The sequence below is a fragment of the Onychomys torridus genome, chromosome 3 (assembly GCF_903995425.1).
Source record: "Onychomys torridus chromosome 3, mOncTor1.1, whole genome shotgun sequence".
Lineage (NCBI taxonomy): Eukaryota > Metazoa > Chordata > Mammalia > Rodentia > Cricetidae > Onychomys > Onychomys torridus.
The window spans coordinates 132,801,818-132,827,202 of record NC_050445.1 but is presented as its reverse complement, the minus strand read 5'-3'; the positions used below and the strand labels follow the sequence as shown (position 1 = coordinate 132,827,202).

Sequence of the window (25,385 nt, the reverse complement as noted above, 5' to 3'; positions counted from 1 at the left end):
AAGGTGTATCTCATTAATCAGACTGGCAAGGAAGAGTAGAGAAATAGAACCCATGCACAGAGAAAAAGGAGTCTAACAACTTAGTACTGTTACGGTGGATGGTTGGCTAAAATTTAGCAACATGACAAATGCACCATCATGTCACTCTGTTACAAACGAAAGGGCCACTCCAGGATGCACCAATGTGAAACCAGGGCACATAGCCTCTACCAGAGCCTTTGCCACATAAAATGAAGTGACATATTGCTGGATGTACAGACCAGGAATGTCCAAGGGAGACTTCCAAAACACAACAGGGCAGCTGGGGCCAGCCAGGAGAAGGAGAACCTACTTCCACAGGGACCCATGTTACTTTCTGAATGCTATTAAAATAAATGCAGCGCTAGGATCTGTACACGGAGGAGGGGCAAGGGTCGGCACGCTCACGCTGGCTTTGCACTGATCTGTACTCAGACCCTGGGAAGTTGTTCCCACCCTCCCCTCCTCCCACCCTCGCATCCGAAGATCAAGGTCTGTGGCTTCTCTCCCTCTGTTCCCGTTCCTTCCAGACTGCCTCTCCCATCAGCTTCGAGGAGTGAGGCATAGGGAAGGAAGCTTCACTGGTCTGTTTCCATGGCAACAGAAGGAACAAGAGGCAAGAAACTCAGGCCAAGCTCATCCTCCCTGAATGCTGAGCTATTTCCCCTTTGGAACTGGAGTGCAGGGGGGATCCAGGACTTCCAACCCTAGGGCTCCCTCACCCCATGAGGGCTCCTGCTGCAGATTAACAGGGATCCTGGGACTTCAGAGGAGTCAACCTAAACCCCGAGCCCTGAACCTAAGACCAGCCTAGTACCCTGGACCCAGCCAACTCAAGTCCCATGACAATTGTCAGATCCTCTCCCAGCACTTGGCTCTGCAGAGACTATGCTGGTAGGCAGTCTCCGCTCCAGCACCACTAACTCGTTGAACACTCAGATATACCAGGGCTTTCACCCCCTCCAATAATCCCAAGAAGGCCTGGGCTCATTCCACAGATGTAAAAACTGAGGTTGAGGAGCACAGAGAAACTCGCACAGATGCCTTACACAATTGTGGCAGCAGAATTGGGCCTGGAATAATCGGTTCACTCTCCAACCGTGGCTAAGCTTCCTTTTCCTTCTCTTCCAGTCTAACTTGGCCCCCAGGACGCAGGGATGCCAGCCTCTTCCCCACTGTGTTTTCCAGGGATACAGCTTTGTACCTACTGGGGTCCCCAGACCCCCCTCCCATGGGTGTGGTGTGTGAAGGCAGCTGTGGGGGTGGGGAGAGAGGGAACAGAGCCAGCCAAGTGTGCAGTCACCCACAGGCACACCCACATACCACAATTGCAGGTCTGACTGCTACTTGGCCAGGCTCTCCTCAAACCAAGCAAACACTAGAATGCTCTCATGGCTCTGCTGCCAGAATCTAAATAACACATTTCCCTGTCACACACCCACCGTCACCCAAACCACTGTCTCTCCACACCAACACCACCTGTCCCATGACTCTCCACAGCTGAGCAGAGCAGGTGACAGGTGAGGCAGGAAGTGGTGGTGTGGATGAAGAAAGGTGGTGTGGTCCTCCCCTGAGGAGAACCTAAACATGCACTGAGGACGTCATGGGAAGGACAAGGGCGTCTGGCAAGAAGAGTTCTCACAGAGGGTGGCCAGGCCGCCCTGGATTCGGTGTGGACCAAGTCTGAGGGGAGCAGGGAAGCAGAGAGTGGAGAGAAGCGGGATGAAGGCCCCAGCACCCTGGAAGCTGACCACAGCCTCTGCGGGAATCATGGGACAGGATGGCCAGGGAAGGTGGTGGTGGCATGGGACACAGGGAGCAAGGGAACAGAGTTGTTTGGAGGTTGGTGTCCCCCCAAGAACACATAACAACCTGGCTGCAGGCCATGCATGTGGACCTTGGCTCTTGGTCTGGACCTGGCTCCAGAAATCATGAGGTCAACTGGGATTAGAAAAAAACCAGCAGGGCTGAGGGCAGGTAGAAAGAACAGGAAGACAGAGCCTCCAAGATGGCTAGGTTGGAGAAGGAAGGAAGGAAGGAAAAAGGGATGGAGGGATGGAGGGAGGGGGATAAATAATAGATAACATGAGCAGGGAAGGGGGAGCCCAGAAGTCAAAGGATGGATGATGGGAACCCTCCAGCACTGCTCAGTTCTCTCTGATCTGTAGCCCCTCTGGCAGGAGGGCGGCCATTCTCGACCGCTGCTCCCAGCCCAGTGCCGCACTGAGATAAGGCAGGACGGTCTGGGGTCCGCTGTCCGTTCCGAGGCAGGCCTAGGACACACATTCTCCTACTGCAGTGCCAGCCCTCATGTCACATCAGAGCGTTTATCATTTCTATACGACAGACTAGTGTCTGGGGGTTATTACCTAGGTCTTCACGGGAATTGGGGGACCTCATTACAACTTCCCCTGCTGGCCTAGGAAGAAAGAGTGTGGTTACTGGAACTAACAGACTTAAGGGCCTCAGCCGCTATCCACAGCCTGGTAGGCCAGGTCATCACCTGTGGACAAGTACAAGGCTGAAGCCTAGTAAAGCCACGAGCCAGGCTGGAGAGATTTCATGGGCAGATGTGAAGCACTCTGTCCTCGTGCCCCATAAAGTCCCGTATCTATCCTAGGTGATCTCAGAGCTATGGAAATGGGGTTGTGCCTTGTAGACCTCTGGTACCCTGGAAAGCTCTATACTTAACTTTCACTGACAGATGGGGAAACTGAGGCATGACTCAGTTGAATCCAACCTAACAGCTCACATCACCTGAGTAGGCAGGTACAGGGATGTCTAATCCTGAGGTAAAAGACTCACTTCTAGCTCTGCAAGGAGATCCCATCCTCAACAGGGGCCTGAAATAGACAGCAGACCAGTGGAAGACACTGCCTGAAATTCATCACCAACCTGGCACACCGCTTCCCTCAGGGACAGCAGACCTGGAGAGACAGCCGTGCATGCTACAGAGACAGAGTTGGACCAGGCAGTCGGTCTCTTGGTCCTGTTAGTTTAGGTGGGATGTGTGGCCCATGTGGCAGAGAGGTCTGCAGGGAAGTGGTGGGCTTGAGGTGGGCTGCTAAGCACACAAGAACTGGACATTCTCTCAGTCTATACACCCACGTACACCCTTGTCTGTGCCATTACACCAAAGCCTCAGGAACAGGGTCGCCCCGCTCAGGCCAGCCATACTCCTGCAGCTCCTTCCTGTCTCTACTCTCCAGCCTGACTAGGGCTCGTCCAGACGGAGGACGCGCTGTAGGGAGCTCCTCATGGCTCTTCGGCCACCATGCTCCTTATGGCTTCTCATCTCAGCTTCCTCTCAAGGTGCATCTGGGACGCAGAGCCGCAATGGCTGCTGCAGACCCCAAAGCCGCTTCCAGGTCTCTAGTGTCCCGATGCCATGAGGCAGGAGCTCTCCAGACAGTTCTAGCTTGATGCCGGCGAGAAGCCGCGGCATTCCATACTCTCGCAAGCACACCTGTCCCCCTGCAGGCCTCAGGCCGATCCCTGGTCTCTCCACCACAGGGGCTGGGAGGAGGCACCCGAATAAGATTTCTCCTCAGGGATGATGGGCTCTCAGGATCAGGGGTGACCTCAATGCTGTGTCATGATGGCCACGTTCCCAAGATGCCCTTCACTGTATTTTCATTGGTTATTCCTAAGCTCCTCGGTTTTCATTACTCTTCCTAGACCCACTGCCTATATATCCTCAAATCTTACCAATATTCAACTGTTTTAGAATTGTCTGTTCTGGATTTTCTGGCTCTCATAAACTGCGCTAGTGGTGAAGTCACAGTCTGAAGAACAGCCTTTATCTGCTATCCACTGGGGTGTCTTTCGCTGGTGTGCCTGCTGCTTGCTCATCAGAAACTTCCATACCTGCAAGCGCTCCGGCACTGGGGTGTGGCCGGATGATGGCATGGGTTTCCTAGTTTCTTCCCTTTAGACCACAGCTATGCAGAAGCTCCCCCCACCCCCATGCTGCCCTGTCCACTCTCAGCCCTGCCCAGCCCTGCCGGGTTAAACTACTGTCAGCACCTTCTTGGAAGTCTGTGTGGATCCTCGCCCCCTTACGTGTGGCAGTACAATGATTTGGCTCAGGTGCCTTCACAGCAGAGGTCTCCTCACAGCAGATAAAAAGGTTCCACACTTAGCAGGTGAGCAGGCTCCCAGAGGCCAGAGAAAGGATGGGCTAAGAGCATAGGATACCCTTCCCCAGAGAGCCACTATTGGGGGGACCCTGGAGTTCCTGGACAGTGTAGCTAAGACCTAGACTCTCCTAAAAAGCTGACTGCTCACTTGCTCTTGGGATGCTCTCCCAAGGACTCTTACTCTTCATCCAGCCTGACGGGGGGTGGGGGGGACCCACTACTATTAGCAATAATAAAATGAATAACTGACACATTTCCCCTTGCCTGCTCTGCATCCCAGGACCCTAGGAACTCCCCCAGTTCCTTTGTAAGCCTCCAACCTGGTTTCCCTAATGTCCCAGCTGATATATATACCCAACCAACCTCCGGTAACTCTCTCTCTCAGCTCTCAGGATAGAGGATTGGACCTTCCCATCAAGGCTGCCCTCAGAAGCTCAAGGATCCCACCCTGTGACCTGCTGGGGGCCACTGCTACATTACCTCATTTAATCCAAACCATGCTCTTGAGAGGGGGAACAGAGCCAATGAATGTTTGTTCAGAGCCCAACGCCCAGAGGAGCTGGGCCACAGAATCTCTGCAGGGTACATATGGCCTATGAGCCTGGGCCTCTACAACAAACTACAGAAACTTATCTTAGAAAGTGTCTAGGGTGAAGACTGGGCAAATTCCACACCCCAGGTAGGGGGCCTTCCTGAGCCTGGCCCTGTGCCCCAGCTACGGCTGGAATCACTTCGTATTCACACTGGGTGGGTCTGGGTACCAGCAGCCTATAAAGCAGAAGGGGTCAGGGAGGGTCCTCACAATCTGGGTGACGTCGATGGGGGAGGGGAAATATGGCTCTGCAGATACACTCATCAGAATGCACACCCTTTCCCAACACCCTCAGCTTCTGGGTGAGCCAGCCTCCTCCACAGAAGCTAGTCTTTGTTAACAGTGTTGTCATGGCAACTGCATCCAGGGAGAACTCTCTCTTTAAGGTAGAGTCTAGGGTGATACTTGGAGAAACTGAAGTGCTGGTGACAGGCAGGGCACTGGCCCCCTGGCTCTGTCCACACTAATCCTTCCAGGAAAGGCCTTCTCCACACCCTCTATCTGTCCCAGAGTTTTAAGGCTATTCCTCTCTCCTCTCCTTGAAGGTAGAGAGCAACATGCCTCTGTACACAATGTTCTGAGACACAGCTCTTCACCTCTTCCCCACTATGCCCAGCAAGCAGCTCAGAGAATTCAATCCACATCTCATCAGAATGGCCAGTGTCCTGGAGATGGGAGTCCAAAAGGACTGAGGTAGACTGAGCTCTAGAGAATCACTGACAAGACACTCAGGGACACTCATCGTAGAGGCCTTGGGCACCTGTACATCATGTCTGTACAGGAAGACTCACCCCCAAAACATGCTAAGGGCCAAGGGGAGACCTAGCAGAGGCCATGTCTGTGGGAAAGGGTATCACAGGAAGGCAGCCACTGAAACTGTTCAGGCTGGAGATTAGAGGGTTCAGTAAGTGGAAGGGGGTCCAAGAGAGACCTGGGCTGGGCTAGGCCGAGCCGGATGTTACCTCACTGCAAGAAGGGTCTGCAGCTGGCTGGTCAGATGGCAACGTTGAGGGGTGTGAGGCTCAGGGACAGGATGGCAGTGGACAGTACACTTGTGGTCGCCCAGGAGAAGCCAGCAATCGTGGCACACATGCTAAAAGAGCCCTAGGTTCTGGAGCTGACAGGAGTTAGGGGTCAGCTCAGCATGAAGAGCGGAAGTTGTAGATCCAGGAAGGGCCTGGATCCTGAAAGACAGAAACACTGAGTGTCCTGAGGCAGGAGGTACAGCTACGGAGAGGCCTACAGGGAGGTCAGAGGAAAAAGAGGATCAAGAGCCAGGCAGCCAGACTGGATCCAGAGCATCTGGAAGCAGGGACAGTGAAGTCCATAGCCTCTGCAATGGGGCTCCCTGCTGGAAGGGGTGCAGACCAGATGGGAGTGGGCTGGGAGTGAGTGGGAAGTGAGAATGCGGAGTAAGCAAGCCGAGAACACATCTTTAAGTCAGCCTGCATGGGAATGAGGGTGGGCAGGAGCTGGTGAACATGAGATGAGAGGAACCCTGTGCGAATCCCTTCACCTCTGAGGACCATCACTTGTCAACCAGGGAACTGCAAGCACCTCGTGCTGTGCCCTGGGGCTGGGCAGAGCTCCCACCGCTCGCTCTCGCGCTCGCTCTCTCTCTCTCTCTCTCTCTCTCTCTCTCTCTCTCTCTGTGTGTGTGTGTGTGTGTGTGTGTGTGTGTGTGTGTGTATGTGTGTGTGTCTCACCCGCCCCAGGCTATTCTACCTAGAGTCAGTGGGAATCCCAGAGGCCCAATTTCAGGGCTCCCTTCCAGGAGTCAGCTAGTACTCTGCTTCCTGAATTCACAGAGAATCCACAGCCAGCTCAAAAGGGCCAGACAGGCTTCCAAGGCTCAGTCCGCCACCCTGGACAACACTGGCCAAAGCCCAGCCCCAAGCCAGAGTGGTCCTCAAGTGAGGAGGATGGCTACACATGAAGTAACTTATTTCACATCCAGGCACCAATCAAGTATTCCCTGAGGAAGTTCTGTGTCAATTAAATGAGGAGGGAGAGGCTCCTCAGGGCAGGGTCACAGGAAGGGCAATCCTAAACCATGCTCCGTGACACCCGCTTGATCGAAGGTGTTTATTCGGGGATACTCCTGGTCATCTGTGCCTCCCTGTGCAGTATCCCTTCTTGTCATCCTTAGTCAGGGGCAGTCATGGATAACACTCACACCCCAGCTCCCTCTCCTGACAGCTCTCACTGTATAGTGCCTACGGCAGCCACTTACCAGCTCACCTAGAACACAAGTCCCAGAGTCCCAAGCCCCTTCCCACCCCTAAGCCGAACATCCTGGCCCTTTGGACTCTGCCTTCCATGTTCTAGTGACATCATGGCCTGGCTGATGCCAGCCGACTTTCCCAAATTATATCCTAGGATTAATGGAAACCTCCTGGTGATCCCAACCCAACAACATTCTACTGGTGAGCTCATTACAGCCTGCCCACTCTGAACTGGGCCAGGACATCCCCTGTGTCTAACTTTTACACATATCAACAGCACCAATCTCTAGGCCCAGAAAGATGATAGAAAGGCATATGACCAAAAAGAGGGCCAATTGTCTACCCCAGACCCCCAAAGGCCAGGGACCCTGCAAGTGACCAGAGGTCACCAGAGCCCTTCCCCGACATCCATCACCTCCAAGGTGCCTCCCAGTACCCCTGCTTCCTCCCTTCCTCCGCACACCACTCTCTTGCTAAGTGCACACTCACAGGCAGGAGGGAGGTGGGCAACTGGAGCAAAGGAACCTGGGAGGCAGCCTGGAGTGGGCGGAAATCACACGAGGCAGATTCTGGAAGCACAGCCAGAGCAGACCATGGCTGGAGCAGATGGCCTCAGGAGGGAAAGCGGGGAAGGAGGGAGGGAGGAGTCCCATCAGAGAGCAGAAGGTAGGGACCTGGCAGAGAGTCCAGAGATGCCCTGACCAGGTCTCCCTCCCCAGCAGGGCCTCTCCTATGGCATAGGGCCACGCAGACATGGGCATCACAGTCTACTGAGGCCCTCCCGACCACAGTAAGGAGCTCAGTGCCCCCTGCCTTGGCAGGGCATCTTCTCTCCACCTATTTTGCAATGTGGCTTCTGTGAGACAACCTTTTTAAGGTTAGAAATTTCACCGACCTACGCTATTCACTGCAGGCCCTTTGCTGTAGCTCTACCAGTGAGGAGACAGACCACCCAGCCTATTCCAACTTCCATTTGATTGCCTCTCCAAGACCCAGCAACCAGGCTAGCAACCTGCTCCTCACCTGTGTCCTGGGAGGAGGGACTTTATGCAGGTGCCCCTCACCCCCTCGGCAAGGCTTGTGCACTGCCCAGCATTTCTCCCTTCTCTTTTCCCTCCCTCTCTCCTTCTCCTCCTCCCCTTCTGTCTGCAGTTGCTAAGTTACACCAAAACCCGCTCTGTTCTGTGTGAACGGTTCCATTGCCACAATTTGCCAGGTAAAAGGCAGCCATCCACCAGCAGTGGGAAGATGCATCTCAGAAAACAAACAAACTCCTGCATGGTTGGGGGGCTAGGCCACTGGCACCCCTGCCTGGAGACATCTGCTTGGGCTCCCAAACCCCAGGGGACATGTGCAGGAGAATGCAGCTTCCACACTTTATCATGGAGTCTGGTCACTCTCTTCTCAGAAGCAGAGCCTGTGGGCCCAGGAAAACACACACACACACACACACACACACACACACACACACACACACACTCAAGCTGACAACCACCCAAGAGGTTGCTGAGCCACTACAATCCACAGCCCTAGAGGCAAAAAAGGAAAAGAGGTTGGAGAGGCAGAGAACCACTCTACTGTCACCAGACCACAAAGCTAAGAGTCCCTGATGCTCTCCCACTCTGGAGATCCTTCCTGGGCTGAGTACTGTGGTCCTAAAGTGCTGTCACTGAAGATAAACATGGAAATGCCCCCAGAAGTCATCAGAACCATGGTGTCATTCTGTTGAAACCATGTCTCAAAGGGCCTGCAGCCTGCTCATCAAAATACATGGCCTCCCAGTTCCTACCAGGTTATGAGGCACTGCTTTGCTCTGGAGAACATACGGCCTGGAAGAGCAGGTTCTGTGCCCACAGGGGCTGGGGTGGACAAGGAGGAGTCAGGGGGAGGTGGGAGAGCCAGGGAAGATGAAGGCCCCGTAGGCCAACCTGACCCTGGGGCAGGAGGCCATCTGAGTCTCTCCCTAAAGTGATCAAAAAAGGGGGTTTCACTGTCCTGAGTAGGAAAAGAGGGAGCCTGGATGCCTCCAAGTCTCAGGCCCCATGCAGCTCCCCAAAGGCAGCCTCTTGTCAATATCCACTACCTGCATCTCTCAGAGATAGCTAGAGATGCCAGAGAGCAGGGACCCACCAACACAGTGCCTCCTCAATCAGCAGGAAGCAGGACGGACGGGCGGACAGACAGGGACACACACACACACACACACACACACACACACACACACACACACACACACACGCTTATTCCGACTGGAACCAACCAGTTATACCTGTCGAAGTGCTCCCAAACGGTCCTTCAAATGACCCTGGTCCACGGGACAGAGGGATGCGCCTCACCATGCCCCTGGTTCTCTACGCTCAAACGCAGTGTTTACGCCCCAATTCCTTGCCAAACAGCAAGTGCGTGAGATGCCACCCCGGACCCAGAATGCACAAGAGCAAATGGAAACTTCCAACTGCGCAGCCCCGAGCTCCTCGGAGCCCCGACCCCCTCCCCCACGCCAGGCCCCGGGCAGCGGACTTGCCAGTGGTGCCCACGCCTGCCACCCGGTGCGCTCCCTCCATGCTCGTCCCGGCCGCCCCGTGCGCGGCAGGTGCAGGAGGCACAGGGGTCCCGCCGTCCAGCCCGGGGCGGAGTTCCAGGAACTCCACGCGGGGCTTCACATCGCCCTACCCGGTGCCCGTCCCCGGACCCGCACCCGCCCGCGCTAACGACCCGAGGGGACGGCCCGCCGGAGGACCCGAGGGGCGCGCGGGGCTGCCGCTGCCTACCTCGGTCCGTGCCAGCGTCGCTCCCGCGCCGCCCTCGTGCCGCAGCCCGGCCCCGAGCAGCGCGCGGCCGGCGCCGGCGGCTCATGCTCGGCGCCCCGGCCCGCGGCTCCCGCCCACCCGCGGCCGCCCCCGCGCTGCGCCAGCTGCGGGCAGAGCAGCTCCCTCCGCAGCCGGCGCCCGGGAGCACGAGCGCGGGGAGCGGGCGGCGCGAGAGCGCGGGGAGCGGGCGGGAGGGCGCGGGGCGAGCAGCAGAGGGTGCGGGGCGAAGGTGCCGCGGGAGAGGGCGGGCCGGGCTTTCTCTGGAAATGGAGATGGCAGCCAACAGCCCCAAAGATGATGTGGCTGCCTCATGAAATAACCATTTGGCGACTCTTAGAGCTGCGAGAATGTTGATGAGCGGAACCTGACGGTGAACGGGTCCCCTTCACCCGGTCACCCTGCAGGGTTGGTAGGCTATGGGTTCCCTATGGGCAGATGCTGGGGAAGTGAGGTGAGCCGGCACGATCTCAGAGCTGGCACGTACAGGTCAAGGCTCCAAAGTCACCTTGAGAGGTTCTATGGCTCCCAATTTTTCCCAGAACCACTAGGAAGATTCGAGTCCTCTGGCTTCCAGTGGGACCTTCTGTCTCTGAGAAGAAAGTCCCAGGGTCCAGAATGACCAGGGCAGGCAGCCAGACTCAAACAAGTCCACCACAGCAAGGCCACAGGTGGCAGGTCTGTGCGGAAGATCTCCAGGGGCCCCATGGCACCTCTTGAAGAGACGAAAGACCTTTCTTACTCAGTCAGTGAGTTACTGGAACACCTACTACATGCTAGATGTCATCATTGCTCTGGGCACTGTCATGGTCCCTGCCTGGTTGGAGCTGGCATTGTCATAGCAAGTAAACAGAAAAGAACGATGTCAGAAAAGAGATCAAGCGTTCAGCGGCTAACAATCCCTGGAGGAAAGGACAGGAGGGCAAAGAGCTATGAAATGTGGTTGTCGCCGTTGAAGGATTTATTGGGGTGGTCCGGCGAATCTTTGATAAAAGGGCATTTGAACAAAGACCTGTCGGAGTCAAGCCATGCTAGCTCTGAAGAGTGGGCATCTCAGGCCCGTGGAGGACCAAGTGTAAAGGTCCTGAGGTCCAGGACCCCTTGGAAGGGGGCCAGAGTGGGTGGAGTGGAGAAGAGACCCCAGGATGTGCCGAGTGACAGAGCATAACCACTAACCTGTTATGTTCTTAACGCAGAGAAAGCTGAGGAGCTGCTGGAGGGTTTTACACGGTGATGTCATGACCTCACTTTTTCAACAATACTTTATGGAAAATGTCAGACATTTACTGGAATGGAGATCAAGGCTGAACATACAGTTCAGTGGTAAAGAGTTTGCCTCGTATGCTTAAGGCCCTGGGTTAGATGTCCACTGGTGGTGGTGGTGGTGATGATGATGATGATGGTGGTGATGATGGAGATTAAGAGAGGTCAAAAAGGAAGCATAGCTTGGCACACGCCCACATTCGATATGGCTAATTTTAATTCATATCTCCTCCCACCACTCCCTTTACTATTTGTTCATTTGATACAAACTTTAAAAAACATTCTGTAAGTATAACATATAAGCGAAAGTAAATGTGTGTTCAATAGATGCTAAAAGAATTCAGCAGTTCAGTGACTACATTAATAGACATTTGCACCTGGATTTGCATTGTGAGAAGATTTTCTTTGGTTCTTTCCTCTCCAGCCCCGCCCCCATCTTCAATGAATGTTCAGTTTTTTTGCCTTTTTATTTAAATTTGTTCATACGATATATTTTTATTGTTTTCCCCTCTCCCAACCCCTTCCAGATCCTCCCCACCTCCCTACCCAACCAGCTTTATGTACACTCCTTTTCTCAAAAAAAACTGAAATCAAAGCAAGCAAATAAAATAACAATAAAACAAAAAATGTCAAAATGAAACAAAAGTCACACATGCACACACACAAAAAAAAATAAAAATAAAAATGGGATCCATTTTGTGTTGGCCAAGCACTCCTGGGCATGGGGTGTGGCTGATATGACATTCCATTGGAGAAAACTGAGTTTCCTGTTCCTAGCAGGAACCAATTGAAAACAGAATCTTGGGTAGGGGTGGAGCTTTGCATCCACTTCCCCTTTTCAGTGCTGGGCTTGACCCTGCTACTGCAGTTTGTGAGTTCCTGTTTGCCTCCATCTTGTTATTCCTAGAAGGCTGTTTCCTTGTAGTCCACCGCTTCCTGCTCTTACACTCTTTCTGCCTCTTCTTCCGCACAGATTCCTGATCCTTGGCGGATGGATAATAAAGACATCCCATTTACGACAATAAAGACATCCCATTTAAGACCAAGTAATCCAAAGCCTCTTACTCTATGCACATTGTCTAGCTGTGGGTTTCTGTGTTAATTGTGGGAAGGTTTTCTATGACAGATCATCAGGTGTGTGTGTGTGTGTGTGTGTGTGTGTGTGTGTGTGTGTACACACGTGCTGGAAACCCAGAGCCTCACACATGGCAAATGAGCATTGTTTTACTGAGCTGTGTCACCCGTCAGCCAAATTTTTTCTGAGATGGGGATCTTGCTATGCTGCCCTGGCTGGTCTAGAACTCCCCAAACTCAAGTGAACCTCCACCTAATCCTCAGAGTATCTGGCCCTACAGGCACAGGCTCTGTGTAGCCCAGGATGATTGGGGACTTTCATCCCAAGGACTGAGATGAACAGACATGCTCCACTGTTCCTGGCTCGTTCTTAATGTTATATACAGCTTAGGAAGTATTCTATTCTAGGAAATGCCCTGTATGCCCTTGCAAAGCATGACTAATCCATGCACATCAATTGGGTGGGGCTGGCAAAAGAAGTCCAAACCTTGTAAATTGTTACTGGATTGGATCTCCTATTCTGTCCATTCCTGAAAAGGGCTTTCTTAAAATCTCTACGTGGCCACAGACCAGAAACAACCCCCAAACTCTACAGAAGATGGATGGGTAAATAAATGCAGTACCTCAACAAAGAACACTTCTCCACAGTAAAGAAAAGAGCCAGTATTGAATATGGCTTGACTGGTTCTTGGCTGCACTACACAAAAGATTCTTCTTACGTGATGTCCTAGGAAAGAGAAAACCGCAGGGGTGGAAATGGATCTATGGTTTCCAAGATTGGTGGTAGGGAAAGGCTTAATTAGCACTGCAGAGACCTTTAGGGTTGACAAACTGCACCTGCCCCCTTATTGGTAGGGCTGATCACATGATCCCATACACCAAAAAGAGCACATTTTGCTGTGTGTGAAATTATTAAAAATTATTTTAATTATTATAAAAGAAATTATTAAACTTTCCAGTGTGAACGCCATGCCATCTCTCTCTTCAGATACTGTCTGTAGGTTTTAAATACATTTTAAAGGGTTTTTTTTTTTTTTTTTGGTTTTTCGAGACAGGGTTTCTCTGTGTAGTTTTGGTGCCTGTCCTGGATCTCGCTCTGTAGACCAGGCTGGCCTCGAACTCACAGAGATCCACCTGGCTCTGCCTCCTGAGTGCTGGGATTAAAGGTGTGTGCCACCACCACCTGGCTAAAGGTTTATTTTTTTTACTTATTCTTCTCTTATATATTACATCCTGACCTGTTTCCCTCCCTCCTCTCCTCCCAGTCTCTCCCCCACCTCAGATTCACTCCTCCTCTGTTTCCCCACAGAAAAGGGCAGGTCTCCCAGATATAACAACCAAACATGACATATCAAGTTGCAATAAGAATGGACACCTCCCCTCATATTAAGGCTGGACAAGGCAACCCAGTAGGAGGAAAGGGGGTCCCAAGAGCAGGCAAAAGGGTCAGAGACAGCCCCTAATCCCACAGTTAGGAGCCCCAAAAGAACACCAAGCTACACAACCATAACACATATGCAGAAGGCCTCGGTCAGTCCCATGCAGGCTCCTTGGTTGTCAGTTCAGTATCTGTGAGCCCCTGTGAGCCGTGGTTAGTTGATTCTATGGGTTCCCTTGTGATGCCCTTGACCCCTCTGGCTCCTACAATCCTCCTTCCTTCCCCTCTTCCACAGGATCCCCTGAGCTGGGGCTAATGTTTGGCTGTGGGTCTCTGCATCTGCTCCTGTCAGTTGCTGGATGAAGCCTCTCTGATGACATTTATTCTAGGTTCTGGTCTATGAGTATAGCAGAGTATCCTTAGGAACCATTTCATTGACTGTTTTTTATTTTTATTTTTTCTGGTCCTATTCGGTTCTATCCTAGATCTCTGGGCTATCCTGCCTCTGGTCCCTGGCCCTCCAGGCAGTGTCAGAGGTGGGCTCCCTCTTGTGGCATGGGTCTCAAGCTGGATCAGTCATTGGTTGACCACTCCCACAAGTTCTGCACCACCTTTACCCCAGCACATCTTTCAGGCAGACACTGTCTGTCGGTTTTAAATACATTTTTAAAGGTTTCCTTGTTTTTATTTTATGTATATAAGTGTTTGCCTGAATGTATGTGAACCATGTGCATGCAGTGCCCAATGAGGCCAGAAGAGGGCATGAAATCCCCAGGAGCTAGAGTTACAGAACCTAGTAGATCAGATTATTCAGGGTGCTTCTGTCAAAAGGAATGATGTATTCTCAGGAGATTCTGGTTAATTCTCAGGAGAGAGTTGCTGTTAAATTACTGGACCTTCTCCAGTCTCTGACATCATGTCTTGCTATATGATTTCTCTTGCTCACTGATGCCCTCTCTGTGGTAAATGCTTTGCATAATCAAAAAGTAGTTTACTATAGGCCAGGCCAGTAAGTCCAGTCTCCAAGTGTGAGCTAAATAACCCTCTGCTCTGTACATACCTAACAGCATTGGGTATTTTGTAATAGCAATGGTAAAACAAACAAACAAACAAAACCCTGTTCTGATAGATTAAGGATGAAGTTAGCTTAGACCAGGGTAGCTATGACTGTAGAAACAAAATGTGTTTACACCTGAGCTGTGCTGCAACATAGCCACAACTATTTGAGTCACAGAAAAGAAGAACCCAAGGATGGATGTAGAGTGTCTATGTAATATACCAAATGTAAATTGCATATCAATCGTTTTTCTCAGGCAGAGCATACAAGTCCAGATCCATGGCAAAATTCTGACACTGATTTGGGGTGGCCAGGCACCTTCCCCAGCACCCTCCCTAGGCCTCCCCATTGGAGCTGCCTGGTGACACTTTTCTGAAGGTGTGTCCCTTGTCCACGGCTGAGATCCAGGGCAAGGGACTGGGGAGTAGTTCTGAGCTCCACCCATGTGAGCTAGTCCAAGTGGGATAGTTTTGGAGTAGATGGACAGCGTAGGCTATGGGAACGAGAAGTCATCTCTCAGGAGCCTCCTTGGCGTAACTATAGCCATCTTGGTCATCTCTGTCACTGTGGCAGGTGATACAGCACACATCACAAGCAGCATGAGACAAACTCCCTAAAGTGGTGGCCAAGCACAGCATGCTACGCGCTGTTGCACTGACAACGGCAGTCAGCTGTTGAGTGGCCCGGACACAGCCAACCTTGTCCACACTACCGCCCTTCCTACAGTGCTCCCAGCCTGCGGTCTTCCTGTCTCACTTTGTGTGACATGGGGCTCTCCTATTCTGCTGCTGGTCCTGTGTGTGAGTCCCCCTTAAACTGCACTGTGGACTCCTGGGTCCAGCTGCCTCCTCCTTCCTCTACCCAGTGTTACAGCCACAGGCAGGTGCTGTCTTGCACCAGTTGAATTCCCTGATGGTCTCTAATGTAGACCTGCCACCATGACTTCACTTGAGCCAGCCTGGTGGCCCCACAGGCATCTGTGATTCTCAAGGTCTCTGATGCTCTACCCCGCGAGTCCCTCCACTTCCGTCTCAGCTCTCTCTCCTGACTTCCCTGCCTCCTGTTCAGCTGTGCATCACAGTCTGGCCCGGACCCTCACCCCGCATTTCATTCCTGCCTTTGCCTTCAGATCTGTCGCCTGGCAGTCTCCAGTGACAGATGACCCCGCTCCACCCTCTCCACGTGCCCCACAGCTGTTGCAGGATTGTTGAGGAAATCACACGGTTCTGTGGTCACACTGAACCCTCGGGAAACTCACCAGCACCCCCCAGCTATCTTCCTGCACCCCCTTCTCTCCTGTTTTTACATTGTGAACTATGTCCTACATTCAGAAGAATGTGTGAAATGTCTGTTTATAGGCTGGAGAATAATCAAAATGAGAACGCCCACAAAAACCACCACTTGGGGGAAGAAGTAGGGCATGGCTGCTTCTGAGACACCTCTTGGGTCCTTTGGCATTAACTTGCCCCTCCCCGAATCTCCTCCCTCAAGTGGCCTTCATCATGGCAACCACTTTCCTGTCACTGTATGAACCTTCCTTTCCAGGAGCTATGATGGCTTTTTCACTTTGTAAATAGGATCATACTCTGCATCACATTTCTGAACAGGTAGAATGTCCCCTAATCCAAAAATCTGACATGCAAAATACATCAAAATAGGGTTGGTGTTTTGGGTTTTTTTTTTTTTTTCAGTATCACAAGTGGAAAATTCCACACCTACCTTCCTGGGATGGGTTGCAGTCAGTCAAAAAGCAGGCACTCTAAAATATGGACATTTCAGGTTATAGGTGCAAAATATATATGGAGCATAATGAGTTTTGTATCTGAACTTGGGTCCCATCCCCCTGGATATTTCAGTGTGTATATACAAATATTGCAGAATCTGAAAAGGTCGACAATTCGAAACACTTCTTGCCCCCAAGCATTTTGGATAAGGCCTACTCAATCTGTATTATCAAAATCAAATTTGAGGATAGTCATAGTTTATTCGTGCTGGCTATTTTTGGTGCCCTGCTGTGTAAGTGTACCTTAATATGCCATCACCAAAAAATGACAAATACCTCAATTAGCACACTGCCTGCCTAGGATTCATAAAGCCTTGGGTTTGATCCCCAGAACCACATGAACTGGGAATGGTGCCACATACCTGTAATCTTACCACTTGAAATCAAGGAACGTCAGAAGTTCAAAGTCATCTTCAGCCTGACTACATGAGACTCTGTTTCAGAAAGACCAAAACAACAATGAGAAATTGTAAATATGTGAGGTTTTTAAAAAAGGTGCTAATTTGCTCAATTTAGCCATTCCACAATATATATTTCAAAGCCACAATCTATCATAAATCATACAATTTTTATCCATTTTTAAAATAGATACTTGTGCTGGTTGTTTTTTGTCAACTGCAGACAAACCTCATTTGAGAAAATGCCTCCATCGGATCAGCCTGTAGGCAGGTCTGGGGGCATTTTCTTGATTAGTGGTTGATGTGGGAGGGCCCAGCTCACTGTGGGTGGTGCCACCCCTGGGCAGATGCTCTCACGTTGTCTAAGAAGCAGTCTGAGAAAGACATGAGGAGCAGGCCAGTAAGCAGGGTCCCTCCTTAGCTTCTGCTTCATTACCTCCCTCCAGTTCCTGCCTTGAGTTCCTGCCCTGATTTACTGGACCTTGACATGAGAGCTGTAAGATGTAAACCCTTTCCTCCCCAAGATGCTTTTGGTCATGGTCCCTTAGCACAGTAACAGAAACCCTACTTATCACATTACTCTAAATATACTTACTCAGTTTACCATTAGAAGGTACTTCAGGGGCTGCCACGGTTTTGCTGTTTTGAACAACGCTTTGGGAACATGCACATACTGAATTAGCATTCCCTCAACACCTGCTCTATGCCAGGTAGTGGGACAAAGCAGTGGTCAAAACAATTAAAAGTCCTTTCCTGCACAGGCACTGCAGAGATGGGTGGCCACAATATGCCAAAGAAACCCACCACTTGTGTTACACGTTAGAAGGTGACAGGTGCTCCCTGGGAACAAAACTTGCCAGAGAGAGGAAACATGGCAGGGTGAGAAGGTGTGCTGCTGGGCTGACAGGCACACAGGAACTTGGGGGAGGGAAGGATGTCAGCACCATGGCTTTCCAGCAGAGCTGGGGCGGAGGACCCAAGGCAGGGGAGGGAGGCAGGAGGTGTGGTAGTTTGAATGTAATTGACCTCCATAAACACACAGGGAGTGGCACTATTAGGAGGTGTGGCTTTTTTGGATTAAGTGTGGCCTTGGAGGAAGGAAGTGAGACACTGTGGGGCTGGGCTTTGAGGTCTCCTATGCTCAAGTTACACCCTCTGTGGACACAGACTCCTTCTACAGCCTACAGATCAAGATGTAGAACTCTCAACTCCTTCTCCAGCACCATGTCTGCCTGCTTGCCACCTGCTGTGATGATCATGGACTAAACCTCTGAAACTGTAAACCAGCTCCAGATAAATGTTTTTCATTATAAGAGTTACAGTGGTCATGGTGTCTCTCCACAGCAATAGAATCCCTAACTAAGAACATAAGCAAGAGGAGGGTCTGTGCAATACAAGGGTGGCAGTGACCCCAGATTTCACAGGGCAAATGGCCCAGACCTAACAACACTTTCCTTACCTCCAACACCAGCTACAAACTCAGGGGTCCTCAGGCCACCCTAACTTCTGGCCAACTGACAGCAAATTTAGAATTCTCACTAGGGTTGAAATAGGATTGCATTTAAACAAATCACATAACTCAGGTGAGCACTATACTCCAGATCACATCCTTCCTGTAATGAAAGGGTGAGAGTTAGGACCAGCAAAAGAGGGTGCCACATGCAAAGCTCACATACTTCTGTACCCAGACTTATGCTGTGTATCCAGGGTGTCATTCTATGCGTGTGACCAGGACCCAGCTCCTTCCATGCAGAAGGCAGGCTGATAGCATAACAACTCCAGGGAGTCAGGCTGAAGCTCCTCTCTGATCCATTCAGGTATGACGCTGCTGCCAAGGGACAAAGAGACGACAGAGTTAGTCGACTGTTCTTGACCGCTTTTTTTCTGACATTCCATAAATCCGAACCAATGTTCAGGCAGGCTGTGAGGAAGGACTATGCCTTACCTACAGAAAGGTGCAGAAAGGGAATGGTCATTTCTAAGTGATTTTTCTTGTGAGTCAGAGGGAAACAGAATAATAGACAACAATGTTAAGCTCTGGAACCATGAGCCAAAATAGACATTCCCTCTTTTCAAGTTAGAAGTAGTGGGGGTCGGGGCGGGGTCGGGGAGCAGATTCAGAGTCACGGCTGAGGGCACAAACAACTTGGCGGCAATATGCTTCTTACCACAGAACAGCACAATGGTACCTCCACAAACACACAACCAATGGGAATGGACATGCCTCCTTTAGAGGGCACTGGGCATTTACCAAGAGAATAGAACATGTACATTTCATTTGGCCTGAGATCTGTATTTCTGGACCATACCCGAGAGGACTCTTGTCCATGAACACCAGAAGACATATCCTTTCTGTGTCTGCTAGTTCTCAAGATAGTCCTCCAGCCAAAGGGGCATGTTTTGAATGCCTTACTGTGTCTCTTTCAGGCCCATTCTGAGGGATAATAGTCTGGTCTCGTGCAGATATGTTTTGAGTGGCATATTCTGCCACAGACACCTTCTCTTGTGTCTTAATTTCCTCCATTTGAACATCTAACCTTTCTTTTCAAAAGATACCTGGGACCTCTCTGAGTATGCCTCCCAGCTTCGATACAGTCTATCTCTTCTCATTCAGAGCTTGGGTTCTCTGCATAATGAATTGTCTCCTTTTCTGGGCTAGAGGGGTACATTAATGTTAAGATGTTTGATTTGCATATGCAAAGCCCTGCGTTTAATCCCCAGAACACATACGTACACGCACACACAGAACTATCTTCCAATTCGCCTATGCCCAGGCATCAGAGTAAAACCATTCCTTTAGAGGGATGAGAAGCCTGTTTGGGCTCGACACATCCATCATGGTGGCAAGCTAGCTCCATGACAATGGGAACACAAAGCTGCTTACTCACATCTCAGAGACCCAGAGAGCACAGGTGAGTCAGGAAGTGGGGATGGACCCCCAGGCATCCATCCAGTGATGCACTTCCTCCGGCTAGGCCCTACCTCCCAAAGGGTCCACCAGCTCCCAGAACAGCACCACCAGCTGAAAACCATGTGTTCAAACACGTGGGCAAGCTCATAGAGGACATGCTCCACCTAAACCATAACATTCTGGTCCTCGCCCCACAGACTCGGGACTGTCTCATAATATGCATTCAGTTCAAGTTTAAAAATCCCAATGGTCTTAAAAGCCTCAACATTAAAACTTTTTTTTTTCTTTTTCATTTTCCCAGAGCTGGGGATGGGAGAATTCAGACCATCCTCAGTGAGCTTGCTGACGGCTCAACAGGGATTTCAAACACTTAAATTTGATGATATCTCTCCCTGCTTTGAAAAGTGACATTTTCCACCACATTTAGGAGTGGGGAAAAGTTCCATTAATGTCAGCAATCGGGAACACTTGTCCTTTGTCAAAGAAAAGGGGGTAGCATCATGAATTTCAATAACTCCTTGGAAGAATTGGCTGGGTGGTGACAGCAAGCCTCCTCCTGGTAGAAGGACTCTCAGGGTCATTCTCCAGCTCTGCTCCAAGGACACTGGGTTTCCAGTCTAGCACATAAGCAGTTGGGAAGTTATTCTGCCCTAACAATAAGTGAAAAGCCAAACAAAGCAAAGAATGACATTGATGGGCTCGTTAGCAGGCTGATGAGGAAAGCATCTCTAAACTTAAGACTATGAACAGAAAAACCTTCCAAACCTGAGAAGGAAAGGGGCTGAAAAACTGAAGTCCAGTATCTAAGGACTGCGGAATAGCTGTGTGCAGCTACTCACAGTGGGAACACTGGGATGAGAAGAAAACAGACACAATATTGAAAACAAAACAAAACGACATTTTAAACTCCCCTAAATTAATGTCGGGCAGTAAGCTACATAGCCAAGAAGTTTAATAAACAAGAAAGTAGAGAGATGCAAAGCAAGGAAGCTGCATCTAGGCACAGCATGGTCAGACTTGAGAACAACTTTTCAAACCTTGCAAGAACACAAAGGAAGAAAATAATTTTTAGGGGTTCAGCATTAAGAATCCCCTCTGACTTCTCTTCACAAGCCAGACAAGGGAGAATGCACTGAGAAATAGGTAAGTAGAAACCAACCAAGCTCCTAGAGTTCTTGTTCTTAATTGCTCGGACAGGTAAGCTTATTAGACAACAATATATTCGATTGTACGTGTTGGTGTGTACATGCACTCCTTTATGCATAGGTGGAGACAAGGACAGTGGTCCTACAAGGAACAAGAGAGGGGACTTGGCAGGGAGGGCACACCTGTCATTCTAGCACCCAGCAGGCAAAGGCAAGAGAACCATGTCCAAAGCCAGCCTGGCCTATACAATAAAATAATGTCTGGGGCTGGAGAGATGGCTCAGTGGTTAAGAGCACTGGCTGCTCTTCCAGAGAACCTGGGTTCAATTCCCAGCACCCACATGGCAGCTCACAACTGTCTGTAACCCCAGTTCCCTGGGATCTGAGATCTTCACACCAATGCACATAAAATAAAGAAATAAATTATTTTAAAAAATAATGTCTGGGGAGGGGGTGGTCAACACATAGGAGACAGTTGCTCTGTGTCTTGTGGAGGCTGCTGGTCTGTCCATCAGGAAGCCTTTTATAGATACATCCAAAATCCACCTGACATTTGATGGGGGCGGATGCCAGAGTCAGTTTGTATATTAGCTACAGGCAAAGCTGAATTATTCCATTTTAAACAAGAAGATGTGAATGAACTATCCTGCTCACCCAGCTTTGGGAACTTGCACACCTCTGAGAACTAATACGTACCTGCTGAGTACCCACTGTATGCTATGTCTGCAGCATGAATTATTAAATGAAAACTCGGACATTTCTGACCAGATCAGACCTGATGCTTTTACTCTTGCTTGTGGGGAGGGGCTTTGGGTTTTGTTTGTTTATTTGATTTCGATTTTGCTTGTTTTTTGGTTGTTTCTTTTTTCTTTCTTTATATTCATTCATATTAATTAATAGAGAAATAAAATTTAAAACATTCTTAACCAGGTATGCTACTCCACTTCTCTGGAGATAGAGGAAGAAGGATTAATTTCATTCTTTGTGATCACAAATCAATACATCTTTACACCGCACCTTAGCAGTGGCTCAAGGCTCCAGGCCTTCTCAAGTGTTCCTCATCTGGTCTTATCTCAAGCTTCTGAAATGCCTAAATAAAGGAAGTCATGTGGTTCTGATGAACACTGGGTCAGGCCTTTAGGGGTCTGTTGTTTCCTTTTGTTTTTTAAGACAAGGCTGACCTGGAGTTCCTGGGACCATGTGACCTTACTGCCTCGGCCTTTCCGTGTGAGATTGCAGACCTGAGCCACCATGAGCAGGTTGGAAGAATCCCTTGAGTAACCTAAATTTGTGATGTGTCGGCATCACACTTTAATGTCTACCATTGATTCCTGCTTTTATTTGCTCATTATGGTGCCAGCCATTTCCATAGGAATGTAGAAGGACAAACCCTCTTCAGCATGGTTACAAGTAAGTTCCTGGGGACTGAGGCATCTTTTCTCTCATCTGGGTAGAGAGCTTGAGCCTGAAGCTAGTGTGTAATGGGTACCTTTGACGAATAAACAGGGCCAGAAAGATCCTGAAGGAAAAAGGGGTTTTGTATGTCTTAGGCTGAGTTTCAGTTCCCCCTCTTGGCCCCATTTGAAAGGCTGTTTTTTACAAGGCTCTTCCTAGGGTTGTGCACTCGGGTGTAAGCTCTCCAGATAACTAAGAAAAGAGTCTGGCCATGTAGCTCCAGATCTGCACTCCTCACTGCTCTGGGAGAGGATCTACACCAGGAGCTGTCCAGATCCTGGTCCAACATTTACAGACACAAGAGGCAGTGTGTGGGAAGGGAGAATGTGTCTGTGAGGTTCCATCATCATCTTGAGCCAGAAAGTGAAGCAGAGCCAGTCAGTGCTAACCACTGAGTTGGGGTTTAATTATTGCTTTGTGTTGCTGCTTGTTTGTTTTGGCAGTACGAGGGACCAAATCCAGGGCTTTGCACATGCTGGGTATGTACTCTACCCCTGATCCTCAGCCCCTTTCTCTTTTTTATTTTGAGGCAGAATCTTTCTAAGTCACCCAGCCTAGTCTTGAACTAACTGTGTAGTTCAGGCAGGCTTTGAACTTAATGATCCTCCTGCCTCAGCCTCCTGAGTATGTGAAAAGGGAAGTGGACTATCAGAGGAACTCTTACTCAGGGTACCAGCCATTGCTGTTCTTCCTCCACCCCAGGGAGCGTCTGTCACCAAGGGGCACCCTCACGACTACCCTACAGGAAGAGGGTCCACACAAGGGCTCAGCGCCCGCTTCAGGAAGTAAAGAAGGGCTGAGATGGTGCCAGGCATCAGCTTCATTAGGGCCCACAACTCCACAGTTACTTCCCTCCTTCCCTTCCTTCACATTCTGTAGTCAGGGTCTCACTATGTAACCACGGCTGATCTTGAATTCTCCATTCTCCTTTCTCAGCTTCCCAAGTGCAGGAATTTCAGGCACATACCACCACAGCCAGTCTAATCCAGCTTGATGGGAAGACTGGATAACCCAGCATCTGCCTTGGGGAGCTGGGGTGGGGGCTGAGGTCCTTGGAAGGAGGTCTCAAGGAGGCAATCTGTTGATCAGCACCAAGGACAGCAATCGGGAGGGGTGGCCCTTCAGGAGACTCCTGGATGTCAAATATTCAGACTGAAGGCCCTTCTTACCAACACAACACCAGGCATGCTCAGGTGGAGATGTGGCAGATGCCTTGTGAGACAATGCTCCTTTCTCCTTGGCATAGCTAGAACTCCATTGCCACTCCTTAAGAATGAGGAGGCCAAACATTGGTGTGAATGAATATACCCAAAGGGGGAGGGATAGACAACCTCCCTGGAAAGAAATAGACAACATGCACTCCCAAAATGGCAAGCCTCCAGCCTGGTTCTGTAAAGGTTGATCTTGAGGACCTCCATGGTGACATGGTTCTCTATTTGGAAGCTCGAGGTGCCTCTTAGTGAAGGGACTGCTGGGAGACCATGCAGAGCACGGTTTGCAGTAAGGAGCTGGTGATGTCACTGGCAGCACCAGCCACAGCCAGCCTTAGCCCCGCCCATGCCACCCACTGGCTGTGCAAATGTAGGCAAACCCCTCAGGCTCTCCAAACATCTGTCTCACTATCATTAAAACAGTATAAACTGAGACTACCTCTAGGTGAGTGAAGGGGTAACATGTGTAAGATACCAGGACAGTGCCCAGCAGCAATACAAACACACAGTCTCCCCAGACATCTGTACCCAGTCCAACAGGGCAGGCACTCAGAAACTGGGAGTTGGATACAACTTTTATTAAAGAATAATAAACTCTCCAAGGCTGACAGGATTTTGTGGAAATCAGCTGATGGATGCCTTGCCTGGGAGAGGGGTGCTGTAGTTTGGATTTGATTTGGTTCTTCGCCCAAGAACTGGGTGGGACCTTTAAGAGGCAGGACTTGGTGGGAGGTCTCTGGGTCACAGGGACCCAATCATGAGAAGAGAAAGGCAGCTCTTGGGAGAGGGTTGAGCCCCTCTCCCCCAGCTCTTCCCTTTTGCTCTTAACATAGTGACTGACTACTTGCCCCATCCATCCTCTCCCACCGTTGTCAACCGCATTGATGTGACATAGACCCTCACAGAATGGAGCCACGCCCTACGCCTCCAACAGCGTGAGCTAAATAAACTTTCCTTGGGAAGTCAGCCTCTCTCAGGTACCTCACACGGTGGCAATAGCTGGGCAGTAGTGGCAAGTGGTGCCCTTGGATTTAGTCTCCATGCAGGCCTCTGGGTAGGGGATCCCTAGCCCTGCATAGGTTGGCAGTTCTCAGGCTGTGGTCTGAGATTCTGGAGACTGGCATTCTTCTGGTGACCAGGCTCAGCAGGCTGTCCTCTCTGGACCCTTCCAGCCTTCATCAGCTCCATACTCCTTCGCCTCTTCCACCTCCCTCCCTCCTGCTGTGGCCGCTTTGATACTGTTCAATGGTGACTTCAGTTGTGGGGGGGGGGGGCACTGCTAGATTCAGGAACGCCTGCCTCTGTCACAGTATTCAGGAGCTGGGATGCAGCCGGCACACCTGCCACAGCCCCTGAAGACCTGGATGCACAGCCTGGGTCACTCAGGAGCAGACATTCGTGACCTCCGGGGACTGATCCTTGTGGGTGGGTGGGGTCACCAGGAGGGGTCACCCACCAGGTCTGTCCTCACCACTGAGTGCAGAGCGGATTCCCGCCTGCACACATTGCTGGTGGGCGGGGTCAGGGCGGTAGCTTTTCAGCAGCTAAGTGGAAACCAGCACTAGCTGTTTAGGAGCCCAGGGCATTGGAAACAGGCTGTAGGGACTCTTGGAACTGTAAAGGAGGAGTTGCAGATTATGTTGCACTAAGAGGTTGGGTTGGGGGCTTGGAAATGCACACTGGGTTGTTTGGGAATCCAGCCTCAGGGATGCTAAACCAAGCACTGACGGAGGTCAGCCATGGATAGTGTTGGGCCCTAGGGTGGTGCCAGGCCAGGTCACATCACAGGGCAACCCTGAGATACTCAGGGGTGGAGTCGCGGCTGGAAGCTGATGCATTTCCAGTAGTCCTCAACGCTGCAGCAATCCTGGTCCCTCGGCTTCTCAATTGCTGCGGCTCCCTCAGTCTGCACTAGTGAAAGTGGCCAAG

General features: G+C 50.7%; 1 long non-coding RNA gene across 1 annotated transcript in view; it reads right to left on the bottom strand.

The window, feature by feature from the left end:
* Positions 1–11,779: 11,779 nt before the first annotated feature.
* Positions 11,780–25,385, bottom strand: part of LOC118579576 — a 103,081-nt gene continuing 89,475 nt past the window's right edge. Inside the window, exons 2-5 of the long non-coding RNA XR_004944480.1 lie at positions 18,411–18,562; positions 16,699–16,770; positions 12,742–12,845; positions 11,780–12,027 (exon numbers count right to left, since the gene is read on the bottom strand). This is a non-coding gene — a long non-coding RNA (uncharacterized LOC118579576). The remainder of the gene's footprint in view (positions 12,028–12,741; positions 12,846–16,698; positions 16,771–18,410; positions 18,563–25,385) is intronic.